This window comes from Myodes glareolus, chromosome 7 (assembly GCF_982192425.1).
Source record: "Myodes glareolus chromosome 7, mMyoGla1.1, whole genome shotgun sequence".
NCBI lineage: Eukaryota > Metazoa > Chordata > Mammalia > Rodentia > Cricetidae > Myodes > Myodes glareolus.
This window is the reverse complement of record NC_142032.1, coordinates 92,015,502-92,036,470: the sequence shown is the minus strand read 5'-3', so window position 1 is coordinate 92,036,470 and position 20,969 is coordinate 92,015,502. Positions and strand designations below refer to the sequence as shown.

General features: G+C 45.2%; 1 protein-coding gene and 1 long non-coding RNA gene across 3 annotated transcripts in view; one reads left to right on the top strand and one right to left on the bottom strand.

Moving 5' to 3' along the window:
• Window positions 1–20,969, top strand: part of Parva (parvin alpha) — a 155,401-nt gene that overhangs the window by 46,457 nt on the left and 87,975 nt on the right. The gene's annotated exons all lie outside the window — the stretch shown is intronic.
• On the bottom strand, window positions 3,637–15,585 carry LOC146893423 (uncharacterized). Of its 2 annotated transcripts, none has more exons than XR_015003033.2 (4): window positions 15,462–15,585; window positions 14,165–14,282; window positions 10,055–10,206; window positions 3,637–3,971 (listed from the first exon to the last, which is right to left on the bottom strand). It is a non-coding gene; the product is annotated as an uncharacterized LOC146893423 (long non-coding RNA). The 2 variants fall into 2 exon arrangements; XR_015003031.2 differs by lacking the exon at window positions 15,462–15,585 and adding an exon at window positions 15,014–15,449.

Sequence of the window (20,969 nt, the reverse complement as noted above, 5' to 3'; positions counted from 1 at the left end):
AAAGGCCCCGTTGCCAAGCCTGATGACCTGAGTTCAGTCCGCAGAACCCACATGATGGAAGGGGAGAACCAGCTTCTGCAAGCTGTCCTCTGACTTCTTCACATGTTCTAAGCGTGTGTGTGGACCTCCCTCAGATGCCCAAGGAAATACATAAAACACAATAAGGTTTTCAGTTAGCTTGCCCTTTGTATTCTTGACTTGTAGAAATTCTTCCTCTAGTCTCATATTAACCCTTTCGTCAGCATGTAGTTTGCAGTAATCTTCCCGACTGGCGGATTGCCCCTTTATCTGGCTGATTGTGTCAGCTTCATTTTGGCTCTCTTCAGATTACCTGTCCTGCTCTCCTCAACTGGCTTGTGCTAGTGTTAACTGGCAGTTTTCCCTGAGGTGATTTAAGGTGAAGGAAGATAAGGGGGGACTTGAGTTTTACCTATTTTGTCTGAAAAGTAAGGAATGAAGCCAGAAGCCACTGTTGTGTAGTTTGGGAAGACAATAAAAAAAGATAAGAAAGTATAAGGGAAGGAAGGCAATTTGAGGTCGAATAATAGCCCAAAGTTGAGCAAAACAGCCTGAGAAGTCTGTACAAGCAGACGCTTCAGACTTCCAGGGCTGAGAACCAGAGGGTTCAAATGATTTAAGCACGCACTCATGCGTGGGTGCGTGCACACACACACATGCGCACGCACACACGGACGCACACAAGAAGATGGAGAAAGATGGGCCCTTGATGATTTGCTAGGGTGCGCGTGCATTAGGGAAGGAGTGATTGGATTGAAACCTTAATCTAGGGAATGATAATTCCTTCTGATGCAGGAAAGGAGGTCCATGCTGAAGTTTGCTAAGGGAGGAAGCTGAGGCTGCTAATTAGGAGAAAGCGGGGTGGGGTGGGGAGGGGAGGTTTTCAGAGCCCTAAGGAAATGACTGCAGCACAGACTGAATTCCTTTCATCCCTCCATGACAGGGTTCCAGGACAACAAATGAGGCTCAGTCAGAGCACACAGGGCTTTGGGAGGAAGACAGGCGCAGAGGGGCAAGTGGAGAAATAGCAAAGTCTATATGACCTTTGGTTTCTGCTATTAACTTTAAAAAGGAAAAGAAGTGCAGCGCGGTAGCGGTAGAGAAACCATAGCTGAGGCTGCTCCTCTGAGCCCCTTAAAGTCCGGGACAGTAAGGGTCAGCTAAGGCTGCCAGCAGCATCCCAAGATCCCTTGACCAGCCAGGAGGCAGGGAAGCTAGACATCAGGGTGCTGAGATTCAGACCTCTGCTGTGTGGCCCTGCTGTGCCTAGCTGCTTGCCAGGCTTCTCACAGCTCATCTACAAACAAAGGTCTCACAAAGTAAGAATGTCAGCCAGAGTTCTGGAAAGCCCAGTGGGCCAGGCCACAGGATGTGCAGGCACAGGCTTCCTCTCAGGGAAAAATGGAGGCCCTTTGGAACTCATCTTACTAGACCAGTAAGTCTAGTCTAGTTCCTGCGTGTGCCAGGTCCCCTCTTCTATTCCCTTGCTTCTGGCTGGCTTCTCTACTTCCTCTCAGGTCTTTTCTCCCTATGTCCACTTCTGCTGACCTGTCTGTCATGTCCAGTCTCTTACACAGGAAGGCCTCTCCCAGAGCCTATCAGCCTCCGGATCTCTCAGCAGTAATCTGACTGCCCACCATGCCTTGGTATTTTCCCGGTTGGACTACTGAAAAAGATGCTGTAATTGCCCAGCTCGTCCTTAAGTGCCAAACCTCGTGATAGGCCACAGGCAAGCCTCCTGCTTGGCCATCTGGACCAAACAGCCCAGTCTGGAGTGTGTGGTACCAAATATGGCCACCTAAGGTATCCATCCTTGCTGTGTTGGAACACAGACTGCCTGCAGTGCCTCTGACATTTGTAACAATGTTGCAAGGTCTCCTTGATTCTATTACCTATAATTGGAAGGTATTGGTGGCCAAACACAAGGAACAAGAACTAAGAATTTAATTTATTTTTTTTTTAGCTTCTTAAAACCCACCAGCCTAACTCTCTGAACATTGAATTGAGAGATCACATGAATTCAACTGGGATCCACAAAATTTACTGATTTTTCTCTTCTGATCTGGAAAAGTAGCCGAGGATCTTTCTTTCTCAAGGGAACAGAGAATTCAGGGTTTAAATTACAAAAGGCAGAGTTGCCCCACACACCTTGGAACTAGTAAGTTGAGAATTCACCTTCAGGCAAATGAGAGACAAAATGGACACCAAAGGCCTCATTCTGAACAAGTTGGGGGGCTAGGAAAGAGAGGACCCACTTCCTCACAGAAACTTCTAGACTTCTTGAGAATTACTGTTATCCTGCTTTCAGAAGAGGACAGGGTCCCCAGGAAGGTGATTCTACCCAGCCCATCATTGTATGTTCTTGGCATCTGAATTTGACAGCAGTAGCATGGCCAGGATGGCACCTGCCCTGGGTCACTGTTCCCTGACGTTATTCTGAATCTTTTGTGTGGAAGCCTGTATGGGGATGTGTGATATATGCATGTCCACATTCCGTGTGCCACGGTGTGTGTGGGGGGGGTTCAGGAAGCAACTTGGGGAGTCATTCCTCCATTTTCACCGAGGTCCCAAGTGATAAAACTAGGGTCTTCAGCCTTGGGCTGCAGATCCTTTACCTAACCCAGCCATGTCAGTGGCCCGCCAAGCTGAATTCAACTGAATTCTTCTGATGTTGTAGGTAAGACAACATTGGACAGGCAAACACTGTCAGAAATACGTCTCCGATTCGGACTTACTGCATGTGCCCCAACATCACAGGGAGAGGTCTTTGTATATGTACAAATGTCAACTCAATCCTGTTACTGAGGTATGTAATTGTCTGTACCCCTAGGATGCTCCAAATTCATAGGTAGGTGGTTTGCAGAATGTATTTCTTCCTTAAGTAATATTTTTATTAATTCTTTGAGAATTTCATACAATGTATTTTGACCATATTCACCCCTGCCCCATCTCCTCCCACATCTACCATCCACATCCTCCCCTCCCAACCATCCAACTTTGAGTGCTGTCCCCATCCAGTCCAGTGTGTATTGGGTGTGTGGCCTGCCCTGGCATCTGGTTGATCTACCAAGAGTTCTGTCATTAAAGAAAACTGATTGTCTCTCTCCCGGCAGCTCCTCAGCTTGGCTACCCTCCTCCCTCCGTGCAGGGATGTCTGTCTGCTTGAGCTTATGCAGATAGCTCTGTGCACGCTTTTATAACTGCTGTGGGTTCTATGTGTAATACCGTGTTGTGTCTGGAAAACTCTGTTTCCTTGAGGTCAGCAACCGTGTGTGGCTCTTATGATCTCTCTGCCCCCTCTTCCTTGAAGAAGACCAAGACCAGACCAAGACCAGAGGGGAGAGGTTTGATGTTTATGTCCCATTTGGGGCTGAGCACTCTGGTCCCTGAGAATACATTTCTTAAAGTCTTCCAGTTTATAATAATAATAATAATAATAATAATAATAATAATAAGTGTTTGGGGATCTAATGGGGACTTCATTACTAGAAGTATAGTAGCCAGCTCTTGGTGACTTCTCATGTGGGCCCTTGAGAAATTATTGTACAAATCAGTCTTCCTCCTTTTGGGGTTACTGATTGCAACAGAGATTGTAGATTTGTGATTTTTTTAAACAACAACAACAACAACAAACACCATATCAGATAGCCATTTATCAAATCTGAATCTGAATTTCATAAATAAATTGTCTTTCAAAAAGTGGAAGAAAGGTGAGGTGTAAACCCTTCACTTGGTTTAAATTATTCACTTGTATTCAAATTATTAAAAGTAGAAAAACAAGGCATCAGGCTGAGGGGTGGTAAGTGTAGTCGAGTTTCATTTCTGTTGTTGTGATAAAATATCCTGATAGTGAGCAACTGAGACAAGAAGAGGTTTGTCCTGCTTGTGGTCCCAGGTCATGGTCCCTTGTGGCGGAGAAGTTACGGTGGCAGGAGCCTGCAGCATCACATCCACTAGAAGCAGAGAAAAATAAATGCTTGCAAGCCTGTTTGCTTGCTCACTAGCTTTCTCCTCTCTTACACAGTTCAGGAACCCTGCCTAGGGAATGGTGCGGCCATTATCAATACCAAGATAACCTGATCTGTGCAATTCTTCAATGTATACGATTTTCCTTAGTGGTTCTATGTAGGTGGAGGCTGCTTGTCCATTCCCTGCTGCCCAGACCCGAAATAAGCACACAGAAACTGTATTATTTAAATCACTGCTTGGCCAATCATTTAAGTGTATTACTAGCTAACTCTTATATCTTTGATTAACCCATTCCCGCTAATCTGTGTATCACCACACGACTGTGGCTCGCCCGCAAGGATCTAGCGTGTCTGTTTCCCATGGAGCTCCATGGCTTCTCTTTGACTCTGCCTCCTTCCTCCCAGAATTCAGTTTAGTTTTCCCCGCCTAGCTCTGTTCTGCTCTGCTATAGGCCCAAAGCAGCTTCTTTAGAATCAATGGTAATCACAGCATACAGAGGGAAATCCCACATCAGTTCTAGATTGTATTGAGTTGACAGTTAAAAACTATCACAATGAGGGTAATGAGTTTTGCCATATGGAACGGACACACATGGAAAATAACAAGATGGTAAAGACAGGTGTTTCCATCTGATGACGGAGCACAGCCCCGAAGCTCTTTGAAGTGAGGGCTCCTCTGAGGGCTCAGACCTGGAGCCCAAGACCTGTCCTTGAAAGAAAAAATGGTAGAGGTGGTGGTGGTGCTGCTGCTGGTAGTGATGATGATGATGGGGATGATGATATGGTGATGATATTGTGATGATGGTGGTGATAGTGATGATGTTGATGGTGATGATGACCACCCTTTATTTGATGCTTTCTATGTGTTAAGCCTATGACAGGAAGTATCTTGTCATTTTCTTATCAGTTTTATAGGGGCAAGAATTTTTACTCTCAATTTATAGATGGAAAATAGCCCAAGTCCCATGGTTTACAACTAGTAAGTGGCCAATCAGCATGTAAGTTGAGGCAGGAACTTGAACTGTGATCCTTGCCCCACACCACACCAGTGCCTTCCACCGAGGGTGGAAGGAGCCAACTGGCAGAAGTCCTAAATCCTGGTGTCCTTCATTGGTTATTCTAGCAGAGGGCAACTGTTATTCTTATGAGTCTGTTGGGACACTTGGACCTCAGTTTGCATTGCTAGGAGACAAGGGGTCACCATCCATCCGGGCAGACATACAGCTACAGCAGCATAGATGATGCCCAAGAGGGATGATTAACATTTCTGCTCCGAATAGAAATGGCTACATGTATTCTAAAGAAAACAAAGCAAACGGGATAGAGAGATGTCTCGGTGGTCAAGAGTGCTTGGTGCTCTGGCAACAGACGCAAGTCCAGTTCCCGGTAGACCCAAGTGTGGTTGTGGGGTGGCTCACAGCCTCCTGTAGCTCAAACTTCTGAAGATCCAATACCTCCTTCTGGTCTCCATGGAAATCTGCACTCACATGCATGCACAATCATGCACATAACCCACATACGTACACATGCTTAAAACTAAAATAAATCTTAAAAATTCAAAATACTGTTTCTACTGACAGCATTGGCTAGTGAAAACAAACGAACAAGTCGGGACTGTTTATCCTTGCATTTCTTCACTTGAGAGTGAGACTGCACACCTTCCCAGGTTTGCTTACTAGGCATGTTTCTCTGTGTGCAGAATGCAGAGAAGCCACACTGCCCGGCTGATGCTTGCCAGTTCTGTCCCTGCTTCTCCTCAGCTGATGTCACCTCACTGATGGCAGTATCCATTTATATCATGATAGAGGGCTTATTTTATTTTCTATTTGAGATTGTAAATCTCCATTATATTTATCGTGATTTAAAATGATCCATTCTTTCTCTCATGTTTACTTTGTTCCTTTTATTAAAAGAGTCTAGGGTGCTTTAAACCATTTGAGCCCACTTCCGCCTGTCTTACTGTACTGCTCTGTGGTCTTCAGCCGTCATGAGTCATCTCTTCACTCTAGTGGAGGTACATCATCCTTTCTTGTTTACTGCTTTCTGTGTCTAATTAGTTCATTGACCAATTTAGAAATAATGATTCTATTTGGTGAGTTATGGATATAATATATTTTTCCTCATATTGATATTCGTTTGTTCTCCCTACATTTATTAAGTGGTAATTCCTTCATCCGTTATTGTGACTCTTAGTTTTATTTTGTTCTCTATGTCCTAAGGACTCTCAAGTGCTTAAATCTATCTCTTAAATCATTATTTTATTAGTCTTTGTCCTGGCTTTGATCCAGCAAAATTCAGTTTTGATGAAGATCACTTTATAATATGTCTTAAAATTTGATTATTGCATCCTCCTCTACTCTTGGGTATTAGTGTGTGTGTGTGTGTGTTTCCTCCTTAATTTTGCCAGTGATTTATCACATTCTAGAGTATTCTAGCAGGAATGTAATTGTTATTATGTTAATCTATTTTTCATCTTGTAGACTAATCATACTGACATTACCATGGATTTTCTAAATCAGGGCTAATGAATCTAACTTTGTTTATTTAGGATTGTTTTGTTTTCCCCCATTATACCTTTTATTTTGCTAGATAGCTCATCTATCTAGATAAGTAGATTTTTAAATGTTTCATTTTTTTTTCTAACTTTATGTCAGGGTTATGCATTTGGCAGGTTTTCTGTTTAACTGATCTTATATCTGCAAAAGAAAAAAAGGACTATTTTTATTCCTGTCTTTTCCATATTTATTGTCTACTTCCTTTTCATCTTAATCCTGTGGGGTTTTCCCCTTCCAACAGAAGCTCTGAGAGGATTGCCTGAGGCTTCCACTGAATGTACAGAGTAAAGTCTTTTCTGTTCACCATGGTCACTGATAGCCACTCATAATGTGTAAAAGAAATAAAAATTTAGCTCCCCAGTCTTGTGAGCCGTGCTCCCATGCTCCACAGGTGCCTGTGACTAGTCTCTACCCAGGGGTGCACAGCATTTGAATATATGAGTAGACCCATGACCTCAGAAAGCCCCAGCGGGTCTCCTGTTGTAGGGCTTCTGACAGAATGTTTGCTGTGGTATCTGTGTGTCTCTGAAACAAAAACATTTATTAGGCTGTTACAGATGCTAGCCTCAGGTTTCTGCAGCCCTCGCTGTGGAGATGGAAGTTGGAGCAACTTTGTCAGACCTGGGGTTCAGCGAGTTTTTATAATGAAAGGGGAAAGCAACCCTGTATTGACTGTGGAGGAGCCAATGAGCCAGCTGGGGAGGCACACATCCTCCATCCCAGCCTTCAGGAGACAGGAGCAGGCAGATCTCTATGTTTGTGGCCAGTAGGTCTACCTGGCTGTTTCGGGCCAGGCGGGGCTACACAGTGAGGCCCTGTAGAGGTGTAGATGAGAGGAAACTGAGGAAGCTTTGGGATAGGAAGAAAACTAGAGCTGCGTCTAGAACAGCTAGGGTGAGCGTCTGGGACCTGGATGTAGAGAGCGGAGAGGTGCTGCCTGGTGATCAACTGTGACAGGACTTTTTGTAAAAGTATTTTTAAAAAATTTTTAATTATATGCATGTGAGTAGGGTAGGTATGTGTATATGAGTGCAAGTGCCCAAGGTGGTCAGAGGCACGAGATCCCCTAGAACTGGTTATGAGCGGCCCAGTTGGGTTCTGGGAACCAAACTCAGATCCTCCACAAGAGCAGAATGGGCCCCTAAGCACTGAGCCATCCCCCTAGCCCCAGCGATGTGATTTAAATCAGAGTTTCAGCCTGTGTTCTGGAATGTGGATCCATTTTTTGTTATTCTGGCTTAGTTTTCAGTCTTGTTTTGCTTTTCTTGGTTTTTCCTAAGGGGTTCACCACCCAGCTTCTCTCATCCCCCCTTGCCTCCACCTTCTGGGCCTTGTGATTACATTCAGCTGTCGGAAACTTTATAGTTTTTATCCCATCAGGGATGTTGATCCCAGGGAGGCGGGCCTGGGAGGTGATCAGAATCAGGAGTCCTGAGGGTGGGACTCCCATGAGGTGAGTGGTGACCTGGTGTTCCTGTCGCTGCTCCTGCTATGTGTGTGACCTCGCACGAGAGCCTTCTCCAGATGCCAGCACCAGAACCCTGAAGGAGAAATTTCTCTATAAAACACCTAGTCAGTGGTATTCTGTGGTAGCAATAGAAAATGGACCAAGGTACACAGTAAGACAACTATTAAAACTCATATTTCAATCTATAATCATTTGAAATATTAAGGTGTTTTGTTTCATTCAGTGTTGAGGATGCAGCATGTGGGAGCCGTATCCGAGGAGTCTCTTTTCTGCTACCGCCGTGTGGGTCCCAGCTGTCAAACATAGGCCCGCAGGGTTGGCAGCAGGGGCCCTTAAGTCACATCAAGTCATTTTAGCAGTCTATCTTTTCAAATGTTTATAAGGAAAAAAGATCCTATCTTTTGATTTTAAAGAATTCTTATAAAGAGTTAATGTTGAAAGTGATACATGCCTATAATCCCAGCTACTAAGAAGACCGTGACGGGGGATTGCAAGTTCAAGGGCAGCCTGGGCAGTTTAACACGTTCCTATGTGAAATTCAGGTTTCTTTTTAAAAGGGGCTAAGAAGGTAGCTTTATGGTAGAATGCATGTTTGGTGTGTGGAAGGCTGAAATTTAATCCCCAGGCTGAGAGAGGGAGAAAGGGAATGAAGGAGGGAAGTAGAGAAGGAGGGAAGAAAGGAGAAAAGGAGGGAGGAAGGGAGAGGGCTAAGCTGGTTGAATGTTATTGGTAGCTTTCTCCGTGTCTGACAAAACATTTTTTAAAGATTTATTTTAATTTTATGTGTGTGAGTATTTGCCTGTATGTGTGTATGTATGTATGTATGTGTGTGTGTGTGTGTGTGTATATACTATGATGCAATGCCTATGGGGCCAGAAGAGGGAATCTGATCCATTGGACCTGGTGTTGGAGCTGGTTGTGAGCTGTTACATAGGTGTTAGAAACCAACCCAGGGGCTGGAGAGATGGCTCAGCGGTTAAGAGCACTGACTGCTCTTCCAGAGGACCCGGGTTCAATTCCCAGCACCCACATGGCAGCTCACAACTTTCTGAAAACCCAATTCCGGGGGATCTGACACCTTCATACCAATGCACATAAAATAAAGCTAAATAAACCATAAAAAATATTTAAAAAAAAAAAAAAGAAACCAACCCAGGTCCTCTGCAAGAGCAGCCAGTGCTCTTTAAGTGCTAGCCTTCTCTCCAGTCCCTCAGAATAGCCTTACACATTTTCCTTTTTTGGAAGATATTATTTAGGATTTCTTAAACTCTTAAGTAAGACAAACCCACGATTTGTTCCCCCTCTGTGTGTGTGTGTGTACCGGTATTATCAGCAAGCACAGCTGAACATCCACTACCTAGACTAGAAAACACTAGGCAAAGTGCTAGATGGCAGAATATCCCCAAATCTATCAGAAACAAACAAAAACCCTAATAGTTATCACCTACCCTCTTCCTGGAGTCTTAGGGGGCTCCCCTGAGAGTTTTTATTATCTCCCCACTGTACCCTCCATTAGTCAGTCTAGGTCAGTTGTATCCTCTGTGATACAACCTCTTCAGGGAACCTGACCTAGCGGTTCCTTCCCAACACTTTGCAGAGTCCTGTGTGCCCGTCCTGGTCCTGGGGACGCCCTCCTCCAAGTGCCCTGCAGTGCTCTCTCACTGCTTATGCCTCCTTGTTTTCCTTAAGTGTGTCACTCACCATGGCAAATAATTATCCTTGCTTTGTCCCATTATCTAATTGCCTCCTGTGTCATTATGTGTGTCTCCCGGGTCTGGCATCCCTGTAGGGACAGGAAGGAAGGTCTGCTTATTTATTTAACACAGACTGCTCTATGGTGCTAAGTATGTGCCACACATTCAGAATTCAGAATTCTCTCTGAGTAAGTAGTTGGTGAATCAGTGATTCTTACCTTTATCTCTGAATTCTTACCTTTTTGACAAAACCTCGACTCTGGCCAGGGGTGGATTTGATTTAACTTTAGTGAACTGTTGTAACTCATTAGGAGGAAGAAACAAATTGTTTCCACAAGGGGCCATGCTTACCTTCCAGACTGCCTTATTCGGCCCTCCGTCCTCTTCCATTCAATGCTTAGGTAACCGTTGAGTGGCTCCCGGGTGCTGAGTATCGAGGCTTCAGGGATGGACAGGGTGAGTGCCTTCTCTGGTTCATGGTGTTCCCAGGCCAGTAGCAGAAGCTGGTTTTAAGCAAATAAACCAACAAATAGCTGGATGATTACAAATTGTGCTGAGTACCATAAAGGAGAGAGAATGATATGGGTAATTGCAGTGAGTGTGGCAGTTGAGCAGGCCTCTTCAGATGAGGAAGTGACCATTTAAGCTGAGAATCGAACAGTGGGCCATCAGTCAAGCAGAGAAGGCAGTCAGGGGAAGCTGTGCACACAAAGATCCTGAGGCATGGGGTTGTTTTGTTCCCTTGAAAAGCCACCAAAAGCAAGCATGTGCCTGGAGCATGGTGAGCCAGGGTGGAGTACTATGGGCTGAGCCACACCCTCATGGGAAAAGTCTGATGGCCCAGGCCTGGGCAGTTGGGTGCTAAGCAATTGATTACATGTTTTCAAAGATGTCATCAAAGCTGTCAACACATAAGTTTTCCAAGGACGTTTTACATCTCAACCGTGACAGCTTTTCTACACTAGCTTGTGTGCTTACTAGTACCCTGTCTAATAAACATGTATTAGCTCATTTAACACTCAGACTTCACACGACATAGGTATTTTATTTATTTATGTTAACTCAGACTTCACACGACATAGGTATTTTATTTATTTATGTTATTGTAGCCCAGGCTGGAATTTACTATTTTAAGACAGGGTCTCATGTAGCTCAGGCTGAAATTCACTATGTAGCAAAATTGGCCTTGATTCCTTGATCCTCCTTGCCCAAGTGCTGAAATTCAAGGTATATACTTCTACACCCAGCTGTATAGATATTATTAATATGCCCCCTTTCTAGCTGAGAAGTCAAGGCCCAGTGCTAACAAGCAAGAATGCAGGCATCACTAGAATGTTCATGAAGGGACTAGGAAATAGTCGGATCATCTTAAGCCTGCAGAATCTACACACTGGCCACCACTGGACATATTACTATGTCTTCTGGGCCTTAAGTGGCTGATGGAGTTGTTCAGTATGGGAGCAGCAAACTGAGAGGATCTTTCCATGGCGCTGGTAAAAAGTCACCGCTTTAGACCTGGAGTACCATATCATTGCAAAGAAATGGACATTCTAGGTTGGCAGAGGGCTGTGGAAATATTTGTATGAATGAATAGATTTGATATATGTTTAGTATGAAATAAAAGGCCTGGAGGTACTTTTTTTGTTTTTGTTTTTGAGACAGGGTTTCTCTGTTGTAGCTCTGGCTGCCCTGGAACTCACTCTGTAGACCAGGCTGGCCTCAAGAAGGTGCTTTTTAAAAAAAATTTACTGTAGAGTTTAAAAACGAAGCAAAAAGCACCAAGCATATCTCAGCACAAAAAGGGACATAAAGACAGGATGAGAAGCAAAATTACAAGGCAAGCCTTTTCAATTTTAAAGGACACAGTAGAAATAGCAAACAAGAAAGAAAATATTATTTAAAAGTTTGTCACTTCTCTAGACCATTACCCATAACCCCTTGCAGCATTAGCTAACCAAGCTAAAACAAAGACAATGACAGCATGAGCTAATGGAAGCGGTCAGCAATTTATTGCCATTAAGTCTGACAGGAGTTCTTCTGCCCTCTGCATGGCCTTCCCTTCTCTGCCTGATGAAGTTTGATCCATCTTCATGACCCTGCTCAAACCCCTGCCTACGGTGGAGAAATAAAACCGTCAATATGAATATGTGGTAGGTTTGGTGCAAACTGACAGCTGACAGCAGCCAGCGCTGGCCTTGTCATATGTAGGTTTCTGTTCAGTCTTCTGAACCGTGGGCTCCTACCTCAGAGGACCCAGTTTTGAAAAACAAATTTTGGTGCTTGAAGACAGTTTTTTAGAAAGCATTGGCGGTGGTGGCACACACCTTCAATCTCAGCACTCAGGTGGCAGAGATAGGAGGATCTCTTTGAGCTCAAGGCCAACCTGGTCTACAGAGTTCCAGGACAGCTAGGGCTACACAGAGAAACCCTATCTCAAAACCAAAAACAACAAAAAGTGTCTAGAAACTTCTATCATGGTGGATCACCAACAAGACAGTCCAAAATTGGAAGGCAGCATCTATTAGCAGTATAAAATGCTACCTTTTGGACTCAAACTTCAAGTCCAGCTGCTCCGTGACTACCTTTGAGTCTCTTGAGCAGGTCGTGACTAGAAGTACATTGCCATCAGGTTCTCCAACTGCAGGACTAAGTGGCCCACTGAGGGTATCTGGGGAGCGCCTGTGCCTGGGCTAAGTACACACCTAGAAAGCCAAAGAGTGAGAAGGGTGGGAAAGGCAGAACAGGGTAGGCAATTCCCACCCGTGCCTTCTCTGTACCTCCCCTGTCCCGGGAGATACTTCACCAGTGATGGAGCAGGGCTTCCTGTAGCTGGTGGGACCTCCCTCCAGGAATGAGTGGCCCTTTGAGGTGGTGCCCAGTAGCGTCTAGGAGTGGGATGAAGAGTGTCTCCATGGCAATGACCAATGGTGGGTGGCAAGCTGGGCAAGGTGGAGTGCTCTAAGCTTTTGTCAAATTATGACAAGTCTTTGGTGCATCATGTTTGGGCCATGTTGGTTCCTTCTTACAAGGATCCTAGTGCTTACAAGAAGGAGGAAAGGCAGAGGATAGTGCTGAAAAGAGCAGAGAAGACCAAAAATTAATGTATACACCAGGCCCTTCAGGTTTTCATCCTTGTACTCATTCAGGTTGGAACCATGTCTGGTACTAAGGTACTCTTAGACATTAATGCAAGGGGCACATCTGACCAAGGGAATAAATACCTTTTGAACACACATCCATGCAGATGCTTTTAAAAGGTTCAATGGAAGCATGTGTGACTGACCCTTGTCCAAATCAAGATGCGACATCAGTGTGCAATGGTACTAGTTGGAAAATCAACGCAGGGTTTTGTTTTTCCAAGTGCCGTGTGAATGAAGTGGAAGGAGCTACAGAATTGGAGGGAGAGGTTGGTTCTGAGCATTGGCAGGGGGAGCATGTTTTGTGTTCATCTAGTCTATGGTGGGGTTGAGAGTTTTAGAGCCCTTTGTCCTCTTGGCAATGAAATTGGGAAAACAGCCCTTTCCCCAAGGCCCAGGGTCTCTAGACATCATCATTCAGTTGCAGGCTGGTAAATGTTTGACCAGCTTTCCAGAAAAAAAAAAAAAGTTATGTGTAGGAACAAGTCTATAAACTTGTTATAACTTTCCTAACTTAAAGCTTTGTAGCACACATTTCACAAGCGATAATAAAATCTCCACTCCTCCACGTAGTAAATTCCATGCACACAGCTAACTCAGCTAACTCAGAGTGGGCGCTTTGGCTTATTTCTGTTGAGTTCTTTTAGCCATGGCTGGCTTATGCTGCAGTTTAGCCACGATCAGACTATTAGATCCCCCCCCCCCTGCATCCAGTAATCCTTCCCCAGTAAATGTATTGCCGTAGGCTGGTATGCAGCATGAGACTGTAATCCCAACACTTCCTTTTTGTGACTATCCTGGAATACAATAAGACCTAGTCTCAAGAACCAGTCCCATTGTAGGGACTGGGGAGATAGCTCAGTCAGTGTAGAGTGTCATAAGGACATACATTCCAGCCTCGGAAACCATGTGACAAAGCTGGATATAGCAATGCTTGTTTGTAATCCCAGTGATGGAGAGGTAGAGAGACGGGGGGCCAGCCTAGCCTACTAGAAGTTTCAAGTTGTTGTCTGGGTGTCCTCTAACCTTAACATATGTGCACACATATATGAGTGCACAACACACACGCCTGACTAGAGAGGCATGTGCAAGGCCCTTAGTTTGCTCTACTGTACTGCACACACAAAAAAGCAATAGCCAACCCCCTTGTTTTTCACCTTTACTTTGGACACTCCTTAAACCACCGCATCGTTCAGCTTCAGCACCAAGTGTGTCAGAAAACTCATTCACCCGTGCACACCCGACTAGAGCCTCCAAGCACTGAGGGAGAGTGCTCCTCTTCTTGAGCTATTAGTCACAATACAGTGACTGCGGCATGACTCACCGTTTAGTTTAACCTGCCCTCCATCTCTTCCTTAGGTCTAGATTAACAATGCAGTCAGTCGGTCACAGATGAAGACTCTTCCCAATGCAGAATTTTCTAGTCTAAGTTGTCAGGACCCCTGGGTGTATAATTGGGAAGAGATCTACTTCGGTTATATTGATTTGAAAATGGAAATAATCTCGAGTATAAAAATAAAACAAAATGTAGCAGGGTTACATTGTGAGCACGTGTTAACCTCCTTTTGAAGTATACAATAATCTCCTCTTATCAGAAATTCTGCTTTCTTTCTATAGTTTCAGGTTCTCGTGGCCAACCACAATTTGAATATGTTAAATGGAAAATTACAGAGACGAACAATTTATAAATTTTAAACTACATGTTCCTCTAAGCAGCCTGGTGCTTTGCCAGGCTTTGCTCCCCTACCCAGCTGCTCCCTAGACTCTTAGCTTTCTAGGCAGGCAGCTCAACCGCCCGGGTTCCAGTGCTTTTAAACAGGCTTCAGGACTGCCTGTGATGCTGAGTGTGCGCTGGAAGTCTTAGGGTGTAAACCTTCACACACACACACACACACACACACACACGCACACACACATACACACACATACACACACACATACACACACACACATACACACACACACACACACACGCACACACACATACACACACATACACACACACATACACACACACACACATACACACACACATACACACACACACACACACATACACACACACACACGCACACACACTTACACACACACACACACACATACACACACACACATACACACACATACACACACACACACACACACACGAAGGGCAGGAAGAGTTGTAACTTACATTTTTCAACTTAATCTTTTAGCTGGTTTTCCTGACTTCCTAAATACTTATTGTTTGAAAGGTGGTACAAGCCATCCTCAACGCCACGCCTTCGTTCCCAGGGAGAATAAAAATCTCTTAGAGTAGCTGCCTTCGTTTCCTCGCTGTGCCCTCCTGGACACAGGCTTAGTTCAGAGACTACCTCTTTTCTGAATCCTGGGGAGGGGGTGCTGATGGCGACGGCGATACGATTCTCATGTGGTCTCTTTGCTCACCCTCATTGTGATATTCATGTGAATTCTGTAGTAACTGTACATTTCTCATTTCCCTTATACCAAAAAGAGAGAGAGACAGACAGACAGATTGGCTGTGCACCGCTCTAGCAGAGAACATTAAGGAGAGATCCCTGGGGCAGGCATCTGATGAATTAGTTACCCTAAAATAACTCCCTCCTGACCCTTGAGCTCACCTCCTTGGAGACATCGAAACCTGCCTAGCAGGTTTGGGTGAGCTCTCTGCCTTTTCTCCCTTCTGATGCCACTAGCACAAAGGAGCACATGTCCCCACTGCAAATGAGCCAAACTTATCAGCAAAACAAATGTTTATTGAGAAATTTGACCAGTGCAGGCTCCTCCCGGCTCCAGCCTCCTCTGCTTTCGTTTCTTTTATTTAAGCAATGTTCCTTTCACACAGACGTGGAGGGGAGCAGCCTGTCTGCCCTGCGCCAGGGGTGACTCACAGTAGACTCTGCTTCCACGCCTTGATAAGGAGCTGACTGCCCAAATGCCCAGCTAGAGCTATCGCCTCACCCCCAGCCTGTGCAAGCCACCTCAGAGCCCTTCCCAGCAAGCAAGGGCAAAGACCCTGGCATTTGACAGGCTGGTCGCCATTGTTACCCAGGTTTAATATTCACACCTGCCCCTTGCTCTCTTCTTGAGGGTCCTGGGCTTCGGCCACTGACTCCCCTGTGCCCTCAGTTCCTATCTGCAGTCACTGCCAGAAGTCAGCAGTCCTTTTCATGGCTGTAGGATCCATGTTGTCTCCAGTAGAAAAGAATTCAATGGCTTAGAATCTACCCAGGGTCTCTGAAATCTCATGTTCTTCTCTGGCATGTCTACCCCTCGTTTTCAGTCCTCCGATGACTGGGTGGGTCCCCTCCTGTCTCCCCATATCCCACTTCCTTTTAACAGGTCCCCAGGTGCTTTTACCAGCCCTGGCAGGCACACCTGTCCCCTTGTTAAAGCCTTGCCAGGTGTGACAAGCTCGCCCTCGCCCAGCTGAGACGTAGGCCATTTGGGACTTTTCCTCATCTTCTGTTGTTTCCAGCTTTAGCCTCCTTTCCGACTCAGCAGTCATGGGAAATTCCCGACCATCCCTGCTCTGGCTGCAGCCTGGGTCCTCAGAGGTACCTGTGTGACCAGCCTCACAGAGGTGGGACCCCTTTCTCCAAAGGAATACTCTCTTCAGATGGGCTGCACCATCACGATATCCAGCTGAGTATGCATAATAAACTCGCTTTTTCAATTGTCACGAAATCTTGCCTCTTTGCTTCGGGTTGTGAAATTACTACCGTAGCTGAGTAATGATTAAATCATGGTTCTTTTTTTTTCCTCATTTGCTTTCTTACTCACGTCTATAAAATATTGCTTGCAGATGTTTGAGAATTTATATTAAACGCGAATTCCAATAAAAGGCCTGTTAGTTCAGTGATTTAGCCTGATTCCTGAACCCCCTTTTTAAAAAATGCCGTGTGTGCTTGGAAGGGGGTGTTTTTCCTGTTGTCATTTCCTGAGATAAACGTGTTGGGAATGAAGAGCATCTGAAGAGACGTAAATATCACTTTATGTAACTGGCGGCGAAAGCTGAGTTTGCTGAGCTGTAGAAGAATACAGTCTACCTTGCTTTGAAAAGGATTTATGATGATCATGGGGTCTTGTGCTTCGTCTCCCACGGTTCTATTGGTGACTGTTAACTCCTTCTCCTCTGGATTGCCATGTGCAGCTGGAGGAAGTAGACGGGACAGAAAGGCAGGGTGCTGGAGCTTGTTTTAGCTAGTGACCCGAACACTACAAACACAAACTGGTCTTCTGGGCCTATTGAATTAAAAGAGGTTAGCCAATAAAGAGCCACATTCAGTCGTGTGGATAGACGTTTTCTTTCTTTCTCTCTCTCTTTCTTTCTTTCTTATCTACCTATTTATTTTATTATGTGCATGTATATATGTATATCTGTTTGTGGGTTTGTGCACACCAGTGTAGTGCCTGCAGAGACCAGAAAGGGGCCTTGGATCCCCTGAAAGTTCCAGGTAATTAGGAGTTCCTTGATCTGGTCTGGGAACTGAACTCGGGTCTGCTGCAAGAGGATCAAGCACTTGTCACCAATGAACCAACTCTCCAACTCCAGACATGTGTATTTTTAAAGATTTGTCTTATTTGTTTTTGTGTGTATGCGTGTATGTGTGTGTGTGTGCGTGCGTGTGTGTGAGAATGCATGTGGAGGCCAGAAGAGGACATCAGATCTCGTGGAGCTAAAGTTGCAGACAATTGTGAGTTCCCTGATCTGGGTGCTGGGAACTGAACTCAGGTCTTCTGAAATAGCAGCAAGCAATCTTAAGAGCTGAGCCGTCTCCCTACTCCTAGTCATGTGAGCGTTGTTGGGGAAAAATGATCTTGGCTTATTTTACAAAGGAACACACAAATAAAACTAAAGTAATTCAGCAGGCAATTTCTTCTTATAAAAAGAGCGCATGAGACTGTCAATGGGGATAGTGAACACGCTTGTCCAAGTGACCTTTTATCTCTGACATGGTGATGACTGCCTCTCATCCCAGTGGTGGAAGCTTGAGTTAACAACGTGACCTGTGGTTGTCTAGAAACAGATTGTCGAGAAATAGAGGCCTTTGTGGGTTGACTACCTTTGACAGAAAAAGGTTTCTCACAATATTAAGTGTACCGGTGCCCCAGCAGGCTTTTTTATTTTCTGTGTTTGTTATCAAGATTTTCCAGACTACCTTTTTATTTTATGTGTAGATGTGTGTTCATGTGTGTGAGAGTAAACATATATGTACAAGTGCACATACACAAGTGAACATGTGTGTGTGGAGGGCAAAGGACAGCCTCAGATGTCATTCTTCAGATACTACCCACCTTTTTTGGATACAGGGTCTCTCTCTGGCCTAGAATTCACCAAGTGGGCCAGGCTGACTAGCCAGTGAACTTCTAGGACCTGTCCCTGGGTCCAGGGACGGGGTTCCAAGCACCCACCACTGTGCTTAGGGCAACTGCTGTTTGTCGGTTTGTTTGTTTTAACGTGGGTTGTGGAGGTCAAATTCAGGTCCTCATACAGAGCAAGCATTTCACTGACTGAGCTATCCCCTGTCCCAGAATAGCTTTCAAAAGGGGGAGAGTCAGGAACTGGAGAAATGGCTCAGTCAGAAGTTAAGAGCATTGCCTGCTCTTCCAAAGGTCCTGAGTTCAATTCCCAGCAACCACATGGTGGCTCACAACCATCTGTAATGGGGTCTGGTGCCCTCTTCTGGCCTGCAGGCATACACACAGACAGAATATTATATACATAATAAATAAATAAATAAAATTAATTTAAAAAAAGAATTCTCAGTGGTTGCAGAGGATCTGGGTTCAGTTCCCAGCACTGGCATGATAGCTCACAACTGTCTGTGACCCCAGTTCCAAGGGATCTGCACCCTCTTCTAGTCTCCATTGGCACAGACATACATACAGACAAAACACTCATACACATAAAAAATAATTTTTTCTTTAAAAGGGGGATGGATTGAATTAATAGTTCCAGTGGTTTAGACAGCTTTGTTGAGGCCTTTTTATCTGAGTGCATTTTCTGCCTGCACCTCTGAAAACCAATTCCCACAACAGAAATTGCTTAGACTGGCCCTGTGGTTACAAGGTGGGGAGGCGTGGTTGCAAATGAGGGTTGTTGTGGCCGATTCTGGAAGCTGCAACCTGGAAGGAAGATAGCAAGTATGGTTTTAATGTTGGTGGTTTAATACCCTCAAAGGGAGGGGGTGAGGGGGGAGCCGCAGTTCTTAAGGACCAAGAATAAAATACTTTTGGACTTCTAGGTCAAAGGCCAAATTCCTTCTACAGGTGGGAACCGCTGCACCTCAGAGAAACACCAAGCTCCATTTCTTCAGTGACCTTACCCATCTGAAGCTTTCCCGGAATCTCTTAAATTTTTAGATCCCCACCCAAAGACTAATAATAATAATTTTGAAAAATCCCCAACCGTCCGAGTTAGAAATTTTCCCATCTCTTATTTGAGTTTGCAATTTTCTTGGAGAACAGATGGCCAGAAAAATGTGTAAGCCCAAATAAAAGGAAAGAACAGTCATGCTGCTTCTTCACTGGTGTTGGTTGCCTTTGGAAATTAAAATTATGTAAATGAACCCTTTGGAAGCAGGATGAAGGAGGATCATCAGAAATGAAGGAAACAGCCCAGCACTTAAGTGCTTTAGTTTGGATTGTGTGTAAGCTTGCTTTCTTTCTTTCTTTCTTTCTTTCTTTCTTCTTTTTTTAAGCTTTTAATGTTTCCTTTTAAAGAGATAGAAGAGCAAAGGCATTTCGTAAGAAAGGTTTTACAGGTCGCTTCACCCGTGGCCAGCCTAGAGTCAGAGGGAAGGAATACTGGAGTTGGTAGAGCACTCAGAGGAGGCTGTGCCAAATGATGGGAAGAGGTACGGAAGGAAGAGATCCCAACTAGGGCCCCAGCCCCTCCGCTAGGGCATCTTTCTTACCTCAAGGAGTTAAAAGTGTGGGGTTGGGCGTGATCGGCCAGATGGATTTTAACAGTAACATGGCTCTTATTGTTTAGATTATCCTGTTGCAAGTACCGTGTCTCATTTACCTTTTATGGAATAAAGTGTGGAAAATTGACCACAGATGTAAGTAACCAAGAACGATGGGGAAGCTGTTGTTACCAGGCCTCTCTCCTCCCCTCTCCAACACGCCTGATCCCGCAGATAAAAATAAAGAGGACCATGTAGGACAGGCTGGAAACTCGCTCCCCTTCTATCCCAACTCAGGCCCGAGCATCCTTAGACTGTGTTCTACGAGTGTGCACCTCCACGCTTGCCTCGTGTGCAGGCACTGTCAGAGCCTGGTTTCCAGCCAGGGGTTAGAGCACCGTGCACACGAATGGTTCTCCCAGCTGCGTTTGAAAGACGGCGCCGTGGAATTGTCCTGCAGCCCTGCTCTTGCCAGCAGAGACAAGGGCATGTGCTGGGACCTAGACAGCACCGAGAATTTTGAGCCGTCCTTGCTTTGATTGCTGTCACCGCAGCAGGACGGCAGATGAACCAGAGGTGGGGCCTGCCTGGTCCCCAGAATGTATTTCTGAGAATTACAGAGAACTGGCACAGACCAGCATAGAACATGACGTGTGGTGACAGGCCCGCGCTTTCCTTTACGGGGGCTCCCTAGGATTATGGAAGCATAAATACTCTTTAAAACCTCTGGGGAAAGTCGTAAAGTAGGCCTTATGTTGGCCTCTTGTTTTCTTGCTTTTCCTTTTCTCCTCTGTCCACCCTTGAGAAGACCATGCCGAGTTTCACCTCAGGCCCTTCTCTGGGGCCTGGGCTGCCCCTGCCCCTGCCTACAGTCAGGTGACTGAGTTCTACTTCTAGTCTTCTAGAGGAAGCAAGGGTCAAAATTACCCTCAAAAAACAAGTGGACTACGGGCTTGTCTTCCCTCTGTGTGGGGCCAACCATGAAACAGAGCCCCATTCTGGCCACATGTAGTTTCTTCTTTACCACCTCTACCCCCACCCCAACACACACACACACACACACACGCACGCACGCACGCACGCACACACGCACGCACACACACACATTAGCTCTGTTCCTCTTGCTAGGTCCATATTCCTCTCTAACCACTTCCCTCTCTTTGGAGTCCTGGTTCACATGCTTTTCTGGAAACCTGGGCCTACCTTCCAATACCTCAT